We start from the raw sequence: 8,976 nt of genomic DNA, 5'->3' as shown, positions 1-8,976 counted from the left end.
GTTTATCCTTCAGGAACAAGTCCCTGCTTCACTTTATGGGCAGGGCCAACAGCTGCAGGAACCAGAGTTCAATGACAATCACTGCAACCCAGTATGTATACAATCATGAAAAACGTCCGTTGTCCTACTGCCTTCCAACATTTGGCACCCGAGATCACCAAACTAGAAAAGAAAGATAAAAGGTTACCATATTTGTATTTTCCACAAACGTTAGGTTTTCCCCAAAATAATGGTTCCTGTGACAACTGAGAAGTTCGATCTTTTAGGAGTGACTTGGTTTTCTTAAATACTCTTCCTAAAAGCTCTTGTTGGAGACAAGATCATACCAAGTTTTGACCCAGTATACCTTTAGAGTTAGTCCATTTTATCGTTTCTGCTTTCGTCTCTCGTTTCCAAGCTTCTAACTTTGCAGTGCATTTGCCCACGGCACAGAACAGGGAAAGGCAACAGTTGGGGTCCTAGTGAACTTTTTACTTTATCTCCTGCAAGAAGAGCCAAGGACTCCAACTCCCGTGTGGGAGGCAGGGATCGGGGCGGTGAGAAATCGAAAGGTCCGGAGACAACCAGGCCAACTCCCGAAACGCGAGCCCCCAGGATCCTCGCCCGCGACCTCCCCGCGACTTCCTCCGCTCCGGCCTCCTCCAAACCCCCACTTCCGCTACCCAGGACCCCGAGCGCCCCCCGCGGGCCCCCCGCCGCGTCCTCCGAAGCCCGAGGTTTTCCCCCATGACCCGCAGCCCCGTCCGCCCCCCGCCCCCCAGGCCTCACCCTGGGCCTGCCCCGCTCCCCCTCCGGGGCTCCGCTGCCCGTGCCCCGTTCTAATTCCCCGGGAAGTGGCCCCGGAGGGTCTCGGGGCCCGGGGCGCCAGGGCCGCCACCCACCTGCCCGGGCCGGCCTCACGCCTCTCCGTCCCGAAGCTGGGTCAGGACTCCAGCCGCTCCAGCTCGGGCCGCCGCCGCCACCCCCTTCAAATGCTAACCATCGCCGTGTTGGCCGACGCCGCCGGCGCTGCCCTGGTCTCCTGCGCGGCGTCCAGCTCCTCCATGACCCGCAGCAGAGCAATTCCAGCCGCCTCGCCGCCGCCAAAGCCAACTGTGCTAAGCCTCCTCCTTCCACTCCTCAAGATGCCGCTTCAGCAGCAGCCATGGCGGATGTTGTAATATGCTCCAGGCGGGGGAAGCCTAAAGTGCTGGCTCACAGCGCTGACGCGACAGCCGCGCCATTGGGTTAAGAGAGGGCGGCGGTGGCCGCGAGCAAACGCCCTAGGGCGGGCCTAGCGCGGAGCGCGGTGCGCGGGGGGAAGGAAGGCGGAGCGAGGGAGGCGGGGCTGGAGCGCTCCCGGGGGGCGGGGGGGGGGAAGGAGACCACGTGCTCAGCCCGGGCTGGTCTCGCGGGTTTTCCCGGCCAGGGGCGCGAGGAGAGAAGGGCGGGCCAGGATCCCGGAAGGGCCGACTTGGGGCGAGGAAACGCCCGGTGTTTCCTCTGGGCCTTCGGCTTCGTCGGGTTTCGTTGGTGGACGTGGTGGCTGACTCTTCCTTCCTTCCCTCCTCCACCCTTCCTGCAGCGAGATTACTGTATAGCTCTTCCGCCGCACAAAATGTCCTAGAAGGACTGGGCTGTTCTTTTTTGTCTGTCAGGTACCTAGCACTTCATGATTGATTAGGGAACTCCCGGTGTGGAAACTCATATTGATGCAGATCAGCCAACCTTCTGTGACTTAGAGGCATAAAACTGGAGCTAGAGCAGGCTTCGGGCTCTGTTGTCCAGCCACCTCATTTTACAGATGAAGAAATTGAGGCTCAGGAAGATTAAAAGACAATAAAAGGCCTCCATTTTAAGTGTCATTCATATATACCTTGTGGATGAGAGCTATATACTTTTACACACTTTTTTGGGGGCGGGGGGTTAGGCAATGGGGTTAAGTGACTTGCCCAGGGTCACACAGCTAGTAAGTGTTATGTGTCTGAGGCTGGATTTGAATTCAGGTCCTCCTGAATCCAGGGCCAGTGCTCTATCCACTGTGCCACCTAGCTGCCCCTACACACTTTTTTAGATGAATAAATTATTGAATTACTGAGGGAAAAAAAAAAGATTAAAAGATTTGCCTGAGCTTACACCAGCAGTAAATTTCAGAGTGCAATTTGAATCCAGGTCCTTCAATTCCAGTCAGCGCCCTGGAATATATACCATACAATGCCTCCCATGAAGTATATCCCACAAATTATTCCCTCAACCTATTGCTATAATAATGCTACCAACCCTACCAGAAATAAAAGTTACTTCATCAATAAAGTTAGAGAGGTAGGATGGTATAATAGATTGGTTTCAAACTCTACTACTTGGTTTTTGAAGCTACTAGAATATCAGTATGACCTGGTTGCTAGTTAACTTTCCTTCCCTATCTTAATCCCCTGCTAAACCAGTTCAATGCCACCCTGTCCTCTCAAGTCACTTGTCCTCCTAGTGAAGGCCCTGTGTGGCCAAGCCTCAGCTTTGCATTTCTCCCACTGTCCGCTGCTTTGATTCCTAATTACCCTCACTGCCCTCTCCTGGTTCTGCTAACTCCAGGAGCAAATACAAAATGCTGTTTGGCATTCAAAGCCCTTCCTAACCAAGCCATCTTTGTAGTCTTCTTAAACCTCCTCCATGTACTTACCCCTCTTCCATACAGTGACACTGACCTCTTTGCTGTTCATTATACAGAACACTGCATCTCCCAACTCCAGGCATTTTCACTGGTTGTTCCCCCCAACCCCCAATCCTATGCCTAGAACTCTCTCTCTCCTCATCCCTGTCTCCTGGCTTCCTTCAAATCTCAGCTAAAATTCTGCCTTCTGTAAGAAGCCTTTACCAGCCCTTCTTAATATTAGTTCCTTCCCTCTAAAAAAGCAATATTTAGCAACTGATTTTACTTACTGTAATTACTGATTGTAAATATGAGTTGAGAGAGAGTGAGAAATCAAGGATAATGACAATTACAAATAGTGGTGCCTACAAGTTCGGAAGAGGGGTGGGTTTTGAGGAAAAGTCAAATTCTGTTTTTGCCTTGTTGAGTTTAAGGTATCTCTGTAGCATCTAGCTAAAAATAATGTCTGATAAACAATTGATGATACAGGTTTGAAGAGATTGGGGCAGGGATGGGAGTCACCAAAGTTTCACTGACCCTGTCATATCTTCCTTCTTTCACAAAAACTGATTGGCCCCAACTACCCGGATGAAGTATAAAGATCTAACTAAGCACAGTCACCACCATTCCGAATTAGTGGGTACCCAAGACCACATGAATCACTGTACTCTGATGACTAACTGACCAGACAGGTTTCCAAATGGAGATGAGGAGGGCCATGACCAAAGAAGCTAAGTGCCACTGTGTCCTTGTTGCATATCCTTGCTGTGCTAGGGCAAAGCAAACTTCCTCCTTTGTTAAATGTTCAGTACCCTCCTAGTGCCTCATTTCATCCCATCTTTGAACCTGAACTAAGAGGGCTGTGGTTTTTGAGCCATGCCTATATCAAGAGCTGCTGAAGTCACTGAGAGAGAATAAAGGAGCCTAGGACACAGTAAACAAATATATACCAAGCAAGCTATCTATTAAAGAAATGGGAAATAAAAAAAAATGAAGGCACTAGAAAATGTAAAAGATGAGATTTTGGTTGATACTTAAAGCAAGACAAGATTGTCAGTATACAGGTGGAGTTGAAGAAGAAGAACATTACTGACATAGGGGACAGTCAGAAAAAATACCTGAAGCCAACAGATGAAGTATCTTAACATCCGGGAGGCCAATGTCACTGGATTGAAGAGTAGATGTTAGGTAGTAGGGTATAAGAAGACTGGAAAAGTTTGAGGGAGCTAGGTTATTAAGGGCTTTCAATACTAAAAGAGCACTTTGTATTTACCCCAGGAGGTAGTGGGGAGCTACTGTAGTTTGTTGAGTAGGGAGGTGATATGATCAGACCTGTGTTTTAGGAAAATCACTTTACTGGCTGAATAGAAAATGGATTGGAGTGAAGAGAGGAATTAAAAGAAATTAGTTTCATGAAAGTTTAAAGAGGAGAGGTTATCCAGGAGGACAGGATGGTCAGCATGTCAGATGTTGCAGAGGAGTCAAGAATGTGAGAGCATTGGTTGCTTTGAAGGGAAGTTGGAAGCCAGGTTGTGAAGGGTTAAGAAGTGAATAGAAAGAGGAAGTAGAAGCAGTGAATGTATACATCTTTTTCTAGGAGTTTGGATAAGGAAAGGAAAGATTTAGCATGATATTTGAGGGATTATAGTATCTAATGCAGTATTTTTTTTTTTAAGAATGGAGGACATGTGTATTTTTGTAGATAGCTAGGAAGGAACAAGTAGATAGGGAGAGACTGAAGATTAGAAAAATTAAAGATGATTATAGGGAGAGAAGGAGGGGATAGGATCAAAAGTACATGTAGAGGGATTGGCCTTGGCAAGCAGAAGGGCTATTTTATCAGAGCTTTAAGCAATGTACACGAGTTATTGTTGTTGTTGTTATTATTATTATTATTATTATTATTTTAGTGAATCCTTGACAATGCTCCCATGATACTTATTTGCCCATCTAATTATTCACCAAACATCTGTCCTATTTGGTCAGTAATTAATACCAAGCTTACCATTTTATGGTTTTCATACTATTTCTTATATGGAGAACAGCCAAACAAAAAATATCCCTGGAAAAAAATAACTTTTTCTTATTATATTATCAATGAAAAAGTATTTCTCACTTGTACTGCCTAAACAATATTTCTAAACAAATACATGTTGTTATGATCAAAATCAAAGTAAACTGAGGCACAAAGTTCTGAGCATGATCAGTTTGTTGACAAAGCATGAATTTGCCAATAAACAGAATCTCAGCTTCCTCAGCAAAGCTAAGGCCCCCAAATAGGCTTGCATTCCTTTTTTACAGACAAAAGGCGGAATATCCAAAAACCAAAAAGAAGGAAGCCTCATAGATGGGGAAAACAGTATGATTGGTTACAAGGCTTATAGCATCATAGCTGTGGAGAACAATATGGTAGATTGGAAATTAGGAATGAGAGGCTAGCAACAACCCCTCCTTCCATCCTGTCTCTAAGAAATGTTCATTGTTTGAGTCCACCTGCGAGGACAGTTTACCAATGGTAGACCAGACTACCTTGGATAACAGATCAGATTCCCTGCATCCTTCAAGGATAACAGATGTCCCTGAGGCAAGAATAGGACAGTGACAGACTTAACTCAGAGACAATGAATGATTTACAGGAAGGCTAAATCTCCAAATTTAAATCTGAGACAAAAGAGACATGGCTTAGGTACTTACAAAAATGTCTGTCGATACAGAGTAGAATCAATAAGAAAATAGAATCAATCTGATTATCCCAATTTTCAGTTTCCCCCTTTGATCAATGGGAAACATTTCTCCTATAGATCATTTATCTTTAAGCTAATTCTATAAGATTTTTAACATAGTCATCAGCAGTACATCTTACCATTCTGGTATATCTAGTCTGGGGTTAGTCTAGAACGTGTTTTAACACTGTAACTAAGGCAAAGAATACTAAGACAAAGAGTAATAACGGCACATTTTACCAAAGGTGGCTTACAGATTATTTCCCTGAAGCCAAGTGAACCAAGAAGAAGGATTCTACCAGGGATCACTAGGATTGGATAAATGTGTTTCTGCTACAAGTTGTTGGATTTTATGAAGGTTGGTTATAATTTCCCCTGAACAATTAATAAAGGAAAAACAGGATTAATTAATCATAGGACAAGCGCCTCCCTGAGCTTCAATAAGAATGCCTAAGGTCATTCGATTTTCCAAGGCCATTCCAACTACTGTGAATCTATCTCAATCTGGAAGTAGGAGATGGATTCATTTGTGACCTGGGCTAACTTCTCAGTCTAAAGGGAGAGATTTTTAGCTGTTTATTTTAATGAAGTGACTCCTAAAAATGGAAATAGGGACCAAAAGAATTTCATTCTGTTTCCAAGTTCCTTAATAGGGTTTGGGACTAGACCTACATCCTCATTAGGTTGAGTCTGTGCTCTTTAGATGTTTATGCTACCATGCACCTCAATTGCCAAGTGGGAGAAAAGTCCTATGGTGTGATTAAAGACTGACACTGGTGAGGCCATGTAGGCAATTCTATAGACTAAACTGGTTTGAAGGCAGGGAGGAATAGGCTTATTTTTACAAATAAAAAAACTGGTCTGGAGTCACTAAGCCCTATTAAATTTTGGAAGGGGAAAGTTTATGCCCACCATAGGGCTTTGCCAAAAACCATTGCCTTTTATAGTATTGGTTCCTGATTTCATCCACTCGAACCCAAGTAGACTCACTAATTAGGGAAACATGCAGAGGTCTGTGGTCATTTTATCACAAATAAATGGATCCCCTTTAAGAATATTAGAGAAAGGAAGGATATTAATGCAGTTATCTCTCTTTCCTAAATCTAAAGTAGTACTAGGGCCTTTCTCTTTCTTTACACAGAAACGGAAACTCGGAAAGGGAGTAACAACTTTTAACAAAATGACTCTGCCTTTAATAATACCACAAGACCCATTGAATTTAAGAGTGATTTGGTTTTTCCTCCAGGTAGGTAAAGGAAATGGCCTTTGAATCTTTCAGTACCTTCTTATCAAGAGTATTAAAAATACAGGTGGCTAAAGCAAAAGTTATAAAAGCCCCATTTAAAAGGGAGGAGTGTCATACTCTGAGTGATAAATGTCTTCTGGCTAGGGAAGAATTTCCTTTTCAGTAATAGGAAAAACTTCCCATGGGTCAGGGTCTCTCTGGTAGATATGATGACAAATCCAACATCCATGAGATCTAATAGTGGTATAGTGTTAAAGTGGTATAAAGTATGTCTCACTTTCCCATGGAGTGGTATAAAGCGTTAAAGTAGTATAAAGTATGTCTCACTTTCCCATGGAGATTGCTAATAACATTAAGTCTTTTCCAATCCTCTCATAGAGAATGTACAGGAGAGGAGAGGGCTGTGAAGGGGTTGAGAGATAACAAAGCAAAAACATTATGAAAGAGTATGAGGAACAGGTTTCACATGAGTGCAGTATATAGAGTCCTTTTCTCCAATCTTGATTGCTGTTGGGGTGGTCAGCAGCACCTGGAACAGTCTTCCCAAGTGGGCTGAGTTTCTCTGGTCTGCTTGAAATTATTTTTTTTCTTAATTTATTTTTAGAACAATCACTTCCATACACTTTTGGGTTTTAAATTTTTCTTCCCATCCCTTCCCCTCTCACTCCCCAAGACCATGTGCAATCTGATATAGGCTGTACATATACATTCCTATTAAGCATATTTTCACATTAGTGATGTAAGAAAGAATTAGAGCCAATAGGAGGAACCACAAGAAAGAGAAAACAAAACAAAACAGAAGAAAAAAAAAGCAAATAGTGTGCTTCAATCTGCATTCAAACTCCATAGTTCTTTCTTTGGATGTGTGTAGCATTTTCCATCATGAGACCCTTGCACATGTCTCAGATCATTGCTGAGAAGAGCTAAGTCTATCAATGTTAGTCATCGCACAAGGTGACTGTTGCTGTGTACAATGTTCTCCTGGTTCTGCTCACTTGACTCAGCATCAGTCCATGCAAGTCTTTCCAGGTTTTTCTGAAGTCTGCCTACTCATCATTTCTTATAGCACAATAGTATTCCATTACATTCATATACCACAACTTGTTCAGTCATTCTCCAGTTGATGGGCATCCCCTCAATTTCCAATTCTTTGCCACCACAGAAAGAACTGCTATAAATATTTTTGTACATGTGAGTCCTTTTCCCATTTTTATGGTCTCTTTGGGTGCTAGAAGTTATTGATGTAGACCTTGTCTCTCAGGTGTAAATTGTGGAGTAAAAAATTCAAAGGTCCAGCCTGCACTGCTGCTTCCAAGCCATGGAGTTCATGCAGCCTATTTTGTAGTTCCTGTATGTAGGAATCAACAGAGGTATCTTCTCCAGTAAGGATGTATACAGTGGGGGAAAAGGTCTGGCTTGAATGGGGGGTGTGGGGTGCCTATTTCAAAAGGAGATATATGTAATTCCTCCTCTTGGTCTAGGACAGATAGGATAGATAGGACAGATAGAACAAGACCAGAGGAAGGACATCAGGTCATTTCAGATGGGTCTCAATACACAACTTGCCAACGACAGTTTTCAGCCTCCCTATTCATATATTCAGCTTGGCCTATGCTTTGAGTGTGGTAGGGTATATGGCATTTGGGGAATAACTCCCAAGCAGACCTGGGACAGAATAGAGTCAGTAAAGTGGGTGTCCTTGTCAGAATCAATGCATGTCAGTGGACCAAAACAGGGAATAATTACTTTTAAGAGAAGCTTAACAATAAATCCAGCTATTGCTCAAGAGCCAGGAAAGTCCTCCACCCACCAGGTGAGTTGGTAAACAATAACAGGACAGATTTTATAATGGCCAGATTTGGATATACAAATGAAATTTAATTTTCAAATGTTCAAAAGGCTAGGGGAAGCCCACCATAGGCAAAAGCACAAAGCATGCTAATTATATGTCTGGCAAGTAGGGCAAGAGGTACATGTGGGCAGCTATATAAGTGACATCTACAGCAACTCAAATCTTCCTAATTGGATTCACAATTCCCTGAATGCCAAAATGCACCCCCCCCCCCCCCACACTTATGAATACACAGACACACCTGGTGGTAGCTACTCCAGGGAAGGAGTGGTTTGTCCCCTTCAGTCGTCCAGACACCAGCAACTTGTTTAGCTTTAAACTGTTGTATCCACTTCTCAGTTTGAGTCATCATGGGAAAGAGAGATGTTGTCATCACGAGAAGGATAGATTAAAAATATGTGCAGAGCTTTCCAGGGCAGCAAGTTTTGCCATGGCACCATCATGTTCATTTACATGTGAAATAGGATCAGCTCCACTAGTGTAGGCAGAGCAATGGACAATGGTCAGGGTAGCAGAGAGTTTCAGAGCA

This window comes from Vombatus ursinus, unplaced genomic scaffold, assembly GCF_900497805.2.
Source record: "Vombatus ursinus unplaced genomic scaffold, bare-nosed wombat genome assembly UNPS02014792.1, whole genome shotgun sequence".
Lineage (NCBI taxonomy): Eukaryota > Metazoa > Chordata > Mammalia > Diprotodontia > Vombatidae > Vombatus > Vombatus ursinus.
Note: the sequence above shows the minus strand (reverse complement) of the source record.